Source organism: Mus caroli, unplaced genomic scaffold, assembly GCF_978045245.1.
Source record: "Mus caroli unplaced genomic scaffold, Mus_caroli_1 scaffold_7, whole genome shotgun sequence".
NCBI classification, from domain to species: domain Eukaryota; kingdom Metazoa; phylum Chordata; class Mammalia; order Rodentia; family Muridae; genus Mus; species Mus caroli.
This window is the reverse complement of record NW_028227262.1, coordinates 1,542,225-1,557,939: the sequence shown is the minus strand read 5'-3', so window position 1 is coordinate 1,557,939 and position 15,715 is coordinate 1,542,225. Positions and strand designations below refer to the sequence as shown.

At 43.4% G+C, this 15,715-nt stretch overlaps 1 protein-coding gene across 1 annotated transcript in view; it reads left to right on the top strand.

Moving 5' to 3' along the window:
• Positions 1-289: 289 nt before the first annotated feature.
• Far2 (fatty acyl-CoA reductase 2) overlaps positions 290-15,715 on the top strand; it is a 106,294-nt gene continuing 90,868 nt past the window's right edge. Inside the window, exon 1 of the mRNA XM_021165348.3 lies at positions 290-483. The gene's annotated coding sequence lies outside the window, so the exon portion shown is untranslated. The remainder of the gene's footprint in view (positions 484-15,715) is intronic.

The following is a 15,715-nucleotide window of genomic DNA, read 5'->3' as shown; positions in this document are numbered from 1 at the left end:
GGCGTGTGGTGCGGAAGAGATGGATAAATGGGATCTGGAGTGCATTTTGCCAGTGCAATAGGAAGTGATCGCTCCTGCAATGAATCAAATCAGACTCTTTCTCTCTCTCTTCCCCTCCCTCCTTCCTTTGCTTTTCCAGACAGGGCGCCATCCCAGCTAACTTTCCCCTCACCCAACAATGCACACCAAGGGGGAACACACCCGAAGCCCAGGCGATGCCATCCTCGGGGCCTGTGCGTCCGAGGCCCCCAGCACTCCTCCCGCCCTGGCAGAGGCCTCGGTTGGGCGCCCAGCAGCGACCAGGAAGGTCGGAGGGAGGGTGCGCTCCTCCCGCCCCACACCCAGTCTCTGAGCCGGATATATAGAGAGTCACGTTTGGGAGCCGGGAGAGCAGAGGCGCGGTTCAGAAAAGCTCGAGTGCCTCCTTCATCTCCGGGAGGACCGTGACCACCAGCCGGCAAGTCACCCGCACTGAAGCAGCAGGTACCAAGACGAAGAGAGCGGGCGGGGAGGCCAGAAGGTTAGGCTAGGGGGACCTGCGGACTGTGGCTGTAAAGCAGGCAGGCACTAGGAGAAAAAGCGGTGGCCCTGCCGCGCGTCCCTGGCCACTCACAGTCCTCCAGAGTCCTGTAGGCTCTAGGTATCTCTGAGTCTGCTAGGTGAGATGCACAGCCATTGGAAAACCGGGAAGGGCTGAGCAAGGTGAACATGGGAACCTCTCAGTAGTAACTGGGGACCAAGGGACAGGGGTATCTGACTGGTCCCACCCAAGGCTTCCTAGTTCAAGAGCTACTCCTAGAGACAGCATATATTTCCAGGCCACATGTACAATGCTCCCTTTTCATGTCCTCCCTTACCCACTAGCTCACCTCAGGCTGTGAGCATCCAGACTCTAAGTAAGGACTTAGAGATTCTTCAGGGTCATAAATCCCAGGGTGAAGTAGGCTTCTGTGGCCAAATAGGTCTGTCCCTGGTTAGAAGTTTCTGACTTCCTCCAGTGACTTGGGCATCATGAAGAGAACAAGAGGGATAGGTGTCAGGGCCTCCAGCTAGGACAGGTGGCTTAAGGAAGGCTGTTCACACACCTCTGGGGGTGAGATTGCAGTCAGTATAACTTAGGTTGCAGTCCAACCTAAGAATGCCTTGCCCCTGCCAGGCTCCTGACCCCAGCCTCCTTCCTGTCTCCTTTTGGGGTAAGATAATGAACACTTTTTGTTCCATACATTATTTACCTACTGTTGAGCTATCGCGATTATTATCTCTTTATCTGCAAGACTCTGGCTACCTTTTGAGTCATGCCGAGTGAATGCGCCATCGTTTGTGAGCAAGGAACCAAGTGAGCAGGAAACTCAATAGGGTTGTGTGTTTCTGCTTGTTTGAGGCCGTCTCCAGAGTTTGACATTGCAAATGGAAGTGTAAGACTCAGCCTGTAGCCCCACAGTTTGTCTCTCTGCTTCTCCATCTATGTGATCTGGAGAGTTGACTTGGGGTCATAGTTATTCTAAGTCATAAAATAGGGCAAAGAGATTAAATAAAATTTAAGGCGGCTTACAAACTGCACAGGTACTCATTTCGGCAAACTTCACATCTTGGGCTTTGGCGGTGTCTAGAGATAACCAAGAGGTTTCTCCTGACCAAACTTCAAGGACAGTGATTTCGTTCATAGTGTTTCTAAAGGCCTGTGTCTTACTCTTTATTTCCTTTATTCTAAGGGCATCTTCCACTCCTATCTCAAGGGATTCCCCCCATCACTCCAAATGGTAATATTAGGCTACAATTGTCGGTCAGAGAGAAGCAGGTCACAGTGTGCCGGTCAGCATCAACACCATCAGGGGAGGATAAGTGATGGTGAACTCTCCCAAGGAAACAAAATATGATCCAGCTTCTGAAAAGGGACTGCTTCAGAGGGGCTGAGAAGTCTGTGTGTATCACTTTGGTTTCTCAAGACCATAGTCATCTTGAGGACTGCAGAGATGGTTCAGAGGTTAGAAGCCTTTGCTGCTTGTCTGAGTTAGGGTTACTACTGCTATGAAGAGATACATGACCACCGCGACTCTTATAAAGGAAAACATTTAATTGGGGCTGGCTTTCAGGATCAGAGGTTTAGTCCGTTAGGGTCATGGCAGAAAACATGGCACTGTGCAGGTAGACACAGTGCTGGTGAAGGAGCTGAGAGTTCTAAGTCTGGCCACAGGAAGGGAAAATGACACTGGACCTGGCTTGAACACTTGAAACCCAAAGCTCACCCTCAGCGACACACTTCCTCCGTGGCCATACCTCCCAATCCCACTCCCTAAGCATTTCAAATATGAGTCTGTGGAAGTCGTTCTTATTCAAACCACCACACTGCTCTGGCACAGGACCTGAGTTTTCAATTCCTAGCACTTATGTGGTGGCTTACAACCATCCATAACTCCAGTTTTAGGGTATGCCCTCTTCTGGCCTGTCTGGGCACCTGGAATTATTGCCAGTATATGTGCATGCATGCAGGCAATGTACTCATACATATAACATAAATAAATTTAGATAAATAAAAATGAAATGGTTTAAAAAAAGAATAGCAACATTTGGTCAGCCTTAAGAATTCATATTTCAATCCATTCATTCATTTTTTTTGACAGGGTGTCATGTAGCCCAGGCTGATCTTGAACTTGCTATGTAGCTTAAATTATCTTGAAAAAAAAAATATATATATATAGTCACCTTCTTGCTTCTACTTCTGGAGTGCTGACATTAAAGGCGTGCATCACCATGCCCAGTTTATGGAGTTGCTGAGGGTGAATCCAGGGCTTCTGTGCACTAGTCAAGCTTTCTCCCAGCCAAGCTGCATCTCCAGGCCCAAAAGATTTAACAAGCATCATTGCAAGAGGACCATACCAGAGACCACCAGCCTACTTGCTCCCACCAGCATGACCTGATGCTGGGGCTCTATGGGAACATTTACTTGTGGTGAGCATGCATATTTCATGTTTGTGTTGTTCACAGACCATTCTAAGTACCTGATTAAAAGGGATAGAATATGAAATACACTTGCAGAAGGACACAGCTTTCTGGCATGCAAACATCCACATTTCATGCCTTCAGCCAGTCTTCATGGGATCAACTTTGCGAAGTTCAGACTCAAAAATTGAGCTGAGCTCCACAGCTAGAATTTCAAATAACTTTTTAGATGTCTATGAACAACATAAAACATGAAGCATTAACCTTGGAGCCATTGCTATGATCTTATTAAGAGGCTTCACATCATCATTTCATACTGGGTTCCCATTATCCCCTGACCCCAAATTGACAGCCCATTCTAGAGCTTACTCAGTAGTGGGGTTTCCTCACATCAACCCTATTTCAAGTGAGTTCCCTGTAAGGGCTAATGTTAACCTGTCACTTGCCCAAGCACAGATAACTTCCTGGAATACTGGGGGCCTGTGATTCTTGTGAGAGAGAAAGTCATATGTTTTCATTTCAATAAACAAGATTGGTTGCCTCAACGGTTCAGGATGTGCCTCATCACATGGAGATGCACAGGCAGGAGGTACATCAGAATGCATGCTTACCCCTGACTGGAAGAAAGCAGAAAGTACCACAGCCTTGTGGTGTTTGCCTTTATGAGCACTGGATGATCTAAAATCAGAGTCATTTTCTAAGAATCCCAGGTATGGACCTGGGCAATGTTCATCTTCCCAGCCAGTACTAAATAAAGCTTGCTTTAATTGGATAATTGTAGAAGTGGGCTTTCTCCTCCAGAATTTTTTTTTAAGCTGCTTCCTTGGGTTTCTTTGAACACATCGTTAAGCTTTTCTTTATCTCCATTTCTTTACTAGCATGACCATGACAATTTATCGTAAAGGTATCTGTATTATCGGGCAAAGGAGAGATCATTAAACCATGCATGGTAGAACATATGAGTAACAGCACTCAGGAGGTGGAGGCACCAGGATGAGGCGGGTAAGGCTATCCTCTGCTACATAAGAGGATCTAGGTCAACCAGACTAGACTGAGAATGGAGTGAGATAAGAGTTCTAGGTGAGCCCACCGCCTTAAACAGTTTCACACTAACAGTGTCAGTATGAAGGGATCCTAGTTACTACAGGATTTAGAAGGAGTTTTAGGAGTATTGATCAAGCTCCTTTAAGGGGTTGTGCAACCTATGGACCCCTTATATCTTGGTAATAAGAATCAAATGAAAAATGGCTAAGTAATGGAGTTTGATGCTTTAACTATTAATTAAATGTCACGTGTACAAGTCTGGGATTGTGAACCGAATGCCACGGACAACTTCTTGGAAGACACTTGCTAAGCTGAACCAGTGCTTGGGTCTAGCTCATCCGCACACCTAGCAGTGACTGAACAGCAAGTCACTGGATAATATTTTCTTTAGTCGTGTGGATCTCTTCTTTGAATCACTTAATTTTGAAAATCCATGCACTTAAAATCTTGACTGAGTTACCTTTTAAATATCTAAGAGCTGTCAATCAATTCAAATCAGGGCCATTTTCTGCGAATTCCAGGTATGGACCTGGGCAGTGTTCATCTTCCTGACCAGTACTAAATAAAGCTTGCTTTAATTGGATAATTGTGGAAGTGACCCAGCTTATCCCTTACCAGGCTGTCCTTTGTAACTCTTGTGCCCACTAAGGAGGAACTTAGGAACCCTCTCCCTTCTCTCTGGTGTGAGACTTTTTCCCTTCTTCCACAGAGCTTCCTCAAGCATTGGGTCTGCCTTAGTGGAGACCATTGAAGGGTTTCCAGCCAGAAGCTCTGCTGATCTATATTTTAAGAAAGTAAATCTACACAAAGCCAATAAGGAGAAGGGACTGGAGGAATGAGGGATTGGAATCAGAGAGAATTCAGGGCAGAATGTTGTCAGGAAAAGGCAGAGATAGCAAGGACTATCTGAGCCTTGAGGACCATTTGCAATCTGATTGGGCCCAGGGTGATGGACTCATAGGGAGGGAGGGAGCTGGAAGAAGCTTGAGATCAGTGATTCTGCAGATAGTGCTGAGTTTTTAAAGACTTTTACTTGTGTGTTTCATTTTTAATTATGTGTGTGAGCATTAGGTGAAGATAGGAGTGTCAGTAGAAGCCAGAGCATCAGATGCCCTGGAGCTGGGATTAGGGGTGGTTAAGTTGCCTTGTATGGGTGCTGAGGCCCAAACTCTGCAAGAGTGGTCCTTGTGCCTCCATTGAATCTTCTCTCTAGCCGTGCTAATGGCTTAAATCCACAGCAGTGGGTTCGCTGCCACTTCATTTACAAAACCCATAATAAGAATAGAAAAACAAAGCAAAACCGAAGGGATGCTGGCTGAGCAGTTAAAGAAAGGAAAGAAGAAAAGTTTACGTTTCAGGCTCATCTGCTGTTTAAATTATTTTTAAATCCACACTTGCATTTTATAATTTTTAAAGGTTATCACCATGACAGATACAGCTTCTATTTTTCTCGCTTGAGCTTAGATGGGATGCGGTATAATTTCCTAAAATGGCAAAAACTAGGGAAGACAGGACTGAGCCTCATCAAAGGGTTTGTTCTAAAATGCAGCTCACTCCCTCTCTCAAAACCCTCCTCTTCTCCTTCCTCTCAGCAGCTGCGCTTGCTCCCCAGACTGTCATTTATGGGACACTAGTTTCTCAGGATATTAGCAGTTAAGTGAACGAAAAGGACAAAAACAAGCTTTGATGATCACATAACTCTGAAAATGCTTAACTTAACCCAGTTAAGCAGTTTTACTACAGGATTCCTCAGAGCCCACAAAATACTAATGAAGACTGAGAATCATCAAAGATGAAACACGTCTCCTGTGACATTTCCTAAACCTATGACCTTCAAATGTCCCTGGTGGAACATCTAACAGAGTCAGCATTGAATAAATCACTGTGTTGGGACTCCTATGGGAAGCACTGTCCTATATTCACAGATTTAGCCTTTAACATCCATTGCTCTCTGTTAACTATTAGCTGCTCTCCACTCTTCAATGCGTCTTCCTTGGGCAGAGTAGAGGCACTGCGTCTGCTCGGCAAAATGAATGTGAATATGTTTCCACGTGAATGAGCAGGACCTACGGTCTGGTTAGAAGGAAATCATCTTCTTGTTTGTTTTCAGTTTCTGCTTTCCTGCTGAGGCTCTGCCAGGCCTTGCTGAGGTTCAGCCTGTTGGCATTTGTAGGTGAGGGTCTTGGGAGTGGTGAAGAGTTCCAGGCAGAGCCTTCTGTTTTTCTCATTCATGTTTTCATCTTCTGGGCGTCACCTGAGACTTAAAACCCACCAGACTGGCGTGGTGTTGGGCATTTAGGCAGTAATGTTTTTTGAGTGTTATACATCTTCTTCCTGTTGTTTGTAATATACTGACAGTGGCTGCAGGCAGAAGTGCAGTCTGTGGCTGCAGAACCTTGCAATGGTGACAGTTCTTCAAAGAGGTCCATGCAGAATTAGATCCTCTGGTTTTGTCTGCTCAGAACTTAATCCTAAGTACTGGCCACCAATGGCCTGAGTTCAAATTTGGCTTCTGACTTTATATATCTTTCAAACTAGAAATGGTTCTATTTTTTGGAAGTTAAAAATATCAAGAACATTATTCTGTGGCATAGCTAAATTACATGGAATTTAGATATCAGCGTTCACAAATAAAGTTTTAGCAGAAGCTAGCGGGCCCTAACCTCATACTATTCATAGCTACTCTAGAGCTCCAGATAATGAATGCGACTGCCAAAACCTGGGAGATTTTCTCCCATTCCCTCAGCTCCTACACTGGCTGATGAGGTGAGTTTAATGCCTTTGTCACTTTGTATCCATTTGTTTCTGTGCATTAAGGGGTAGAAAGTCAAGTAGGTAACTTGACTTCCTAATTTGGCTCCTCAGCCAGCCATTCTCTATGGATGACCAGTGTAATTAATGACGGAAAACCTTGTGAAGAGCCCATCAACCTAAGGAGACAGCTTTTAAGCTACTCAAACACTGAAATTCATCCATGACAAATGTGATACACAGGCTAGGGATGCCACTCCACTCAGTGGCAGTACACTTGCCTAGCATGTATGAGGGCCCAGGTTAGATATCACTCCCCACCCTACTATGGGGACAGGACAATATTGAATAAATATAACTACAACCTCAGGTGCTGGAGGAAGCCAATCCTGACATCACTGCTGAAGTCCTTCCTCTGAGCATAGATTAACCAGGAGCACCCTTTCTAGACTTTTATTTCAGCAATGGGTAAAATTCTTCTTATTAACAGACACTTGTCCATGTCAAGAGTAGTAATTTGGAGATGACAGAGAAATATTTCTTTGTTCCCACTCCACATGATGGAGTGGGTATAAGGATTATAAGGTAGCCAGCATGACTTGGGCAAGGAACTTGGAGAGCCAAGGTCACATCATAGCATGTAGGATCATAAAGTTCTGAAGCACCCTGCTTAGCCGGCCCGTAGCTGCCACAAAGTCAGCCTAGTCAGCATGCTTTGTGGTATGCATTCACCAGGAAACCAGGCTGTCATTCCGCACCCTTTTTGACACTCTACCCATGAGGGGAGACAGGACTTTAAACTGGAAGTTGGTTTTAGATGAGGTTTTTTCCCCATACTTGTCCCACTTCACTCTGTTCCTGAGTTGAGAAGGTTAGAGAGCACAGGCCCTTGTGGATCTAACAAGTGAGGCTTGGCCACCCACCTTCGATATACCCACAAAAGAGACAATAGTGCAAAAACGGAGAAATGAGATTTGTTCAATGTGGCTGAGCTGGGAAGAGAAACAAGAGAAGTCAAGAAGTGTCTCCAAGTCCTTGGCTTGAAGTTTAGGTTTAAAAGAGAAGACAGGGAGTATAGCTAAGAGGGCCACAACAAGGATTGGTCCCACCCACCCTCATTGTCCCAGCTCCAGTCTCTCCTGGAAGGTGATGGTCTGACAAGTTGTGGGAACCTTGTGAAATCTTTTCTTGGGAGCCAAGTTCCTCTTCTGGCTGGTACTGACTCCAGCCTTTTCCTTCACCCAGCATGCGATTCCTAGGGAAATTCCAATTTCTTAGAGACTATTGTTCCAATAGTCTGATAGCCAAAGGGAGGGGCACCAGTAACTTTTTAGGACATCCGCTCCCTGCCAGGACAGTTATAATTCTGCACCTGAACCAGAGCAAAGACGGTAACATATTTCTTTATGTAGTCAACAATGTAACTGAGTAAATAATGAACAAACTATTTTAAACAAACTCCATAATTGCCAGGCATGGAGAGTCATGGTGGTTCACAACAGGAAAGTTTCAGTTTATGAAAGGTCTTATTAGATCTTTCACCCTTAACCTCTGAGTACAGCAAAACAGTTTTCAAGCCACAGTGATGCAATGCGCCCCTTATGGCTTTTGGATTTAATACGTTTTAGGGGCTTTTGGGTTTTTGGTTTTGGTTTGGTTTTCTCTTGCTTTTTTTCAGAAACAAGTTTTATTATATTGTTCTTTTAATTTTTAATTTTTGAGATTATATTTTTATATATTTTATATAAATTGTATTATATATATTGAGCAAATAAATATAATAACTTTGAGATTATATCATCTCTTCCCTTTCCTCCCTCCAAACCCACCATATGTCATTTCTTATTCTTTTTCAAATTTACCACCTCTTTTTTCCTTTCCCCATCCCTGTTCCTCTCTCTCTCTCTCTCTCTCTCTCCTTCTTCTTCCCCTCCCCCTCTCTTCCAAATGCATAAATCCAGCTTGCTCAGTCTATATAATGTTACTTTTATGTACCTTTTCAGGGGTGACCATTCGGTATTGGATAACCAGTTAGTATGAACTTCCCTGAGGTAGAGTATTTCTCCCATTCTCAGCATCCCTTAGTTGCCTGTAGTTATTTTGAGTTCTTATGACCTTCACTGTTCATATTAACATATCTATGGGTGTCCTCATTTCTTAGCTCAGGTTAGAGAGTCATGTTGGTGAGAATATATATATATATATATAAGCTTCTAATATTCCTAGGAGATGCAGTCTCAGTGAGCTAAACCTGACAGAAGCTTCTTCTCTGAAGACTACCTTTCACAGTGCCAGAAGACCATGCAATATACATTAATATGCACAATATACATTAGTGGAAACTGTTATCTCTCTAATTGGTTTTAAGATTTGCTCATCAGTAGGGTAGTCATGGTTGGTACTGGACACCTAGCCAACTACCTACAGCCACCCCTTTACTAAACCAGAATCTCTAACTACAATCTAAACATGTGTCCTTGTCTCTCATGAAAGACACTGTTTTGGTTTTATGACATTTTAACTTCCCTGACTTCTCCAGAGATGGTGCCTAATACAGTACAGCAATGTCCTGAAGATAGGAAGAGCAGGTAAGGAATTCCTGGGGATTTATTGTGAAAAAAGCAAAAAAATATCTACTTATCCTCAGTAGAGTCATTGTTAGTACAGTAACTTCACTGGAGAAAAACAGGACAGCCGTAGGTGACAAAGCAAATACTCTTGAGAGCCAAAGGACCAGGCAAAGCCAGGGTAGAGATGCCCTGAATTCTAGGTCATCTTCCTTAATAATGCATTGTTCATGAGAGGGCACACTCCACAAAAGGCAGCATATGCCCAGATGTATTGAGGTCAGGATGCATGGAAATTAGGAAGACCATTAAATTATGTGTCTGGCTTGCTTCAATATACTTAAAAGTACTTATGCACTTGAGGGAAAGTTAAAGCCAGCAACTCATGAGAATATAGTCAAGAAAACCTAGTGGTTTTAAAGTGTTATTTCCCTCAACAGAAATGGGCATCTTTGTTGCTACTTTTGTTGTTGTTACTGTTGTTGTTGTTGTTGTTGTTGTTGTCGTCGTCATTGTTGCTGTTGCTGCTGTGGCTGTTGTGGTTGTTGCTGTAATTGTTGCTGATGCTGTCATTATTGCTGCTGTTGCTATTGTTGTTGTTGCTGTTATTGCTGTTGATGCTGTTATTGTTGCTGCTGTTGCTATTGTTGTTGATGCTGCTATTGTTGCTGCTGCTGCTGTTGTTGCTGTTGCTGCTACTTTTGTTGTTGCTGTTGTTTCTGTTACTGTTGTTGTTGTTGCTGTTGCTATTGTTGTTGGTGTTGTTATTGTTGTTGTTGCTGCTGCTGCTGCTATTGCTGCCACTGCTGTTGCTGCTGCTACTGTTGTTGCTGATGTTGCTGTTGTTGTCATTTTCAGTGGTGGTGGTATTTTACCAGCAACTTGTACTTGTCAAACTCTCTCCTTAATGGAATTATACCACTTCTTTTTTCTCTTCTAATATTTTGTTCCAGGTCTTTCAGAGGTAGTGACTATGCAAGTACTATTGGGTATCTTTAAGATCACAGTATTGTGCTTTGGGTAAATTTAGGTCTTGGTTTCTCTTAGGATGAAACTTTTTTTTTCAAATTGAACTTCTCTGAACCCATATTACCATGTACCACGACCTCCCGCCTACAGCACATAGCACTCACTGCATATAGTTTAACTTATAGAATAATATTCATACCTCAAACTGTATATCATTTGAGGTCCATTCTTATATTTGGTTCAATTCCTTTATTTTATAAAAAAATAAAAATCTGTTTATTTACTGTGTGCATGTACACTGCAACTCAAATTTTGTGACCACAGATGACAGGAGCACGTTACTTAGCTCTGCATTCATAGTGAACATCTTCTAATTTTGAACCATGTTAGTTATCAATTTACAAACAAGGAATGCTGGTACATCCTTACTTACTCTTCATCCTCCTGTCTGGCATGCATGAAATCCTGGTTTTGATCACTAGTGCTTCAATTACTGTAGTGACTGAGATAGAGGCAGGACTAGGAATTCAAAGTTATCACTGGCTACATGCATAGTTAGAGCCCAGCCTGAGATACATGAGGCTGTTTACAAACCAACAAAAGGATGTGCTGGAAGCTGAGCTGAAATGCAATATTGGAAATCCCATTGGAGGACTTCTCCTTTACCAGAAACTCCACTGAGAGGATTCTCCTTTACCCAGCACAGGTTTTTGCTGAAGTTGTCCTCACATCTACTCTTCCCTGCTCTCTTTTTCTCCAAACCTGACAGACTAAGAGCTTGTATTCTCTAACTTCCTCCTTTGTGTCTGTCTTTAAAGTTAGGCACACAAACCCTCTGTATCTATAAGTAATTATCTGCTGATAGTGGTGGGGAAAGTGAGAAAGGAAGGACAGAATTAATGTCTGTGGGGAAGTCACAAAACTTCTGGAATGGCAGAGAGTGAGCAGTTAGAAGCTGCCCAGTGAGAGGACAAAGGGAACTCTGTTGTATGAGGTCAGCCTTCTATATTGCTGACAACTAAACAAAATGAGTCCTCATCTATCTATGAGGATTCGTATAGTGGAGTTCTTCGAAGTCTTCCCCAACCAGCTAGGGGCCAGTTCATCAGGAGCTATGAGTGAACAGGTGTGGACTGGTATAGAAAAGGTGTAGACTGCTATGAACTGAAGTGAACAGGTATTGACTAGAGTGAACAGGTGTGAACTGGAATGAACAGGTGTAGACTGACATGAACTGATGTGGACTAGTGTAGAACAAGTATGGACTAGTGTAGACTAGTACAATGCCATCAGAGTATTTCTGTCATGATTAGGATAGTCCACATGCTTGAAGCATGTTCCACCTAGTTCAGGAAATATAATCAGCAATTGCCCGTGTCACTACCTTCTTCTCCATACTGTAATTTAGACAGGCAAAGCCTTGGACTCTTACTCCATTAAGAATAGTTGTGTTTGTCTTCATTGCAGACACCCATAGCCATTTTCTGGTTTCCAGTGCTTTCATCTAGATAGGTCTTGGGTTTTCCTCCAAAGGGACACTGATACCTGAATCCCTGGATTGAAGCCAGCTGCTTTTCCCTCTTATTTTGCCTCCATCTCTGCCCATTCCCAGCCCTTGGCATCAGTGAGCCCTGTCCCTACATCCTTTGTGGTATGTTGCTGGTACCACACTGACCATGAACTGTTCAAAGCTGCTTGGCAGACTCCCCAGCCATTTCGCAGGAAAGGGAAAGGAAGCAGTAATATAGAAGTGGTCTTGAGAAGAAGACCCAAAAAGGGGAGGATTGGGAGGAGGGTGGAAAGGACTCTGGGCTCAGCCAGGGATTGGAGAGGGGTATAGATGGAGGCTGTTGAGTAGGCATGTTCTAGCTGCCTGACCACCAAGTGTGATTATTGTGATGAGTGTAAGTGGGCAGGAACTGAGCCCTAATGGTTGATAGGAAAATAGCAGAAAAGATTTCAAGTGTGCTTTCCTGAGGTTAAAAAGCAATACTCTGCATTTTCTTACAAAGCTGTCGGCAGCTGCTGCTCACTCAGGGCTCACATCTGCAGCCATGCATCACATTCCAGAGCAGGAAGCATGCCCTGGTTTCTTATTGCTTTCTTGGTACTGGTTTGTGAAAGACAGAAATATTACTACAAGGATGAATTTACCAAGCATTGTCATTTTTCTGTTTGTTTCACATTGGAAACCATTAGTCGCTAGTTCGCCTAAGTCGCAAGCTTGTGGTTTCATGCTCAAGGTGGCCATGGTCTATCACCCTAGTGGCATGTCTCACAGTCAGGGAGGAGTGGGGCTATCAGTGATGGCTGGCTAGACTCACCACTGATGCTCACAAAACATTCACCAAGTATATGTTGCTGTGTCACAAAAGCTGTCCAGTTTGCCCTAGAAATTCCATACCACACCGAGAGAAACCGAGACCCATGAAGTTTTAAGTAAAATTATCGGGTAGACATTACTATTAGAATATAACCATTACAGAAGCACAACTTCACATAAGAGAGATATTCCCAACTCAAAAAAAATCTACCTTGAGAGGTCTACTATGAAAGATATATCAGTTATTAAGACACTCCAAATGTATTTGGATGCCATAGCCATATTTAGCTTTAAAGTAGATTCCCATTTCTATGAAAACTTATTCTATGTTCAGTTCTAAAAACCCAACTTCTCACAAATAGAGCTATGGGTTTATATTTACAACTAAAAGTTTTGAAAATAATCACACTCGTAGATAAAAATGAAGAGCTTGGAACTTGACAAGCCCCTACTTGTAGGTTGTCAGGGTTTTGCTGCTGTAATGTGATGGTCAAGAGAAGCAAGGGAAGAAGGAAGGAAGGAAGGAAGGAAGGAAGGAAGGAAGGAAGGAAGGAAGGAAGGAAGGAAGGAAGGAAAGAAGGAAAGAAGGAAAGAAGGAAAGAAGGAAAGAAGGAAAGAAGGAAAGAAGGAAAAAAGGAAAGAAGGAAAGAAGGAAAGAAGGCAGGCAGGTATCTAATCCTAGCACTAGGGACCAGAGGCAGGAGAATCTCTGTGAGTTGGAAGCCAGCCTGCTTAATATAGTTCCAGGACAGCCAGGACTATGTAAAGAGACCCTGTCTTAAAAAAAAAAAAAAAAAAAAAAAAAAAAAAAAAACTCAATTATCAAATATGCCCTAAATACAGGAGAATCGGGAAGCAAATGAACACTTGGCTGAAGCTTTCTCATTACTGACAGCCACCAGAAAACTCCAGTATCTTTCAGTAGACTTGAGAAAACAGGTCGATTATCTCCATAGTCAAAAGCAGAGAGCAATGAAGTGATTCTACACTGTGTCAAGTTGGCATTCGTCACAAACCTTGTCCTTGTCCTCAGCAAGTCACTAAATCTCTTTATTCCTGTTTGATCTCACAGGGCTCTTGTGAGAAAAGACTAAGCTGTGTATGTGAAATACATTATGGTTTGCTAATGTAAAAGTTGCTGGTGTGAGTAGGAAGTGTTACTGTTGTGTTTTATAAAAAGGAGAGCCAGGATATGTTTTGTAGAGCCAGGTATGATGAGGTGGGAGGGGTGCCTCAGCGGGCCCATGCTGAGGCATTCCTTCCCCCTGAGCTACCAGCCATATGATCAGTATAATATAGAATAGAGTTTATTTAGGGCATGGGGAGGAGAGTTGAGAAGGGAGTAGAGACAGAGAAAAAGAGAGACAGAGACACAGACACAGAGAGAGACAGAGACAGAGATAAAGGAGAGGCCGGCCAGGAACATGGAGGGAGGAGGATGGGAGACAGGGAGAAAGGAGTCAGGGAGAGAAGAAAATCTGAGAGAAAGAAGGGACAGAGAGAGTAAGAGAGCGCGGAGGGGCCAAACACCCCCTTTTATAGCTAGCCAGGCCTACATTGCTGTCGCCAGGTAACTGTTAGGCAGAGCCTAAAACAATACTAGCAGTTACTGAACACAGGTGAAGGCTGTGTGTACATCTCTGTGTGTGTGCTGTATGCATAGACAGTAGCCACAATTTTACACAGAACTATGCTTCGTAATCCTCCCCATTGTTAACTTTATTTTATACTCCTTGGAGGGCTTTTATATGCATCCCAGAATATGGGTCAGGAGGAGTCTTCTTTGACCATGTCATCAACACAGGCTTTCTCACCCAGAGGAATTCCATTCATAGTCAGCTGTGCCCCCAGACCATTCCGTGGTGTTTTAATTTTTTTTTTTTAGCTCCATTCCATTCCCACTTTTAAAAGTATCCTTGACAGCAAGCCACATGTGGACAAGCACAGAGTTCCCCAGAGCTGCAACCTTGCATCTCTGTCCATTTTTATTTTGAGCACGAAAGGTTTCCATTTTTGGAAATCTGCAGGAGAGGCCAACTCTCATCTTAACACCATTCTGCACAGTGTTACATAGGATTTCTATATCTGAGTGTCACACTTGTGTAAGAATGTTGTTTCCAGAGGCTTCTTCCTCCCTCTGTTCTAGGTCAGTAACACTGTTGTTCATTTGATTCCCCAGTACACACAGGTAGCCACATAGAGAAAAATACCTTTCTTGGTATGGGTAACTTCCTGTTGATCTTAGCCCCTCCTCTGTGTAGCCTACATTTGTGAATCATTCCTTCATGCTCATCCTACACTTTTTCCATATTTTCTCTCTGAATTTTGATCTTTGGAAAATGATTTATTGATTTACATGTGAGTATGCCTGAGTTTACATGCCACACTAAGTGCAGGTATCCTCAGAAGCCAGATTGAGGGTGTTGGATCCCCTGGAGTTGGAGGTAGAGATAGGAGTGAGCTTCCTGAGCCTCTGTTAAAGTATCATGATGCCGCCAAGCCATCCTGCAGTCCTTGAACTTGGCTCTTGCCAGCCATCTGTGTTCTCTGCTACAACTTCATATAAGCATTGGGTGTTGCTTGACAGAACAGGTAAATGCTCATAGGAGACAGGAGAAATGAAAATGCACCTTGGTCCTCAGAGAAAACAGAAGCTACGGTAGATCCTTCGCTGTTTTCTGGTGTCTCACACCTTATTTTGAGCAGTCATTAAAAACATTTACCTATCTTCAAGCTCCTTTCCTTTTGTGCTTGGCTTTACAGGCAATGCAGGACTTTCACTCCACAGAGGCAGATCTGTGGCAGGTTCTGTTCAGCCCCTCCCCCCCAACCTTAATTTTTTTTTCCTTCAGAGAAGATGACTCACCTCCTGTCCAAGATTGATACTTCTGTCTTTCTTTAAGGTTATGTGTATGTGCACATATTCATGTGTGTTGGTGTGGGTGATAAAGTGGTGTGTGTGTGAGAGGGGGGAGGGGAGACAAAGACAGAGACAGAGAGAGAATATGCGAGGCTCCATCCAGCAAGCCCTAAGGATCTGGCTGGCTCCAATTTCCCAGCATAGGAATTAAAGGCATGCACCACCATGCTCAGATTCCTCCTCTGGGTTCTAGAAATCAAA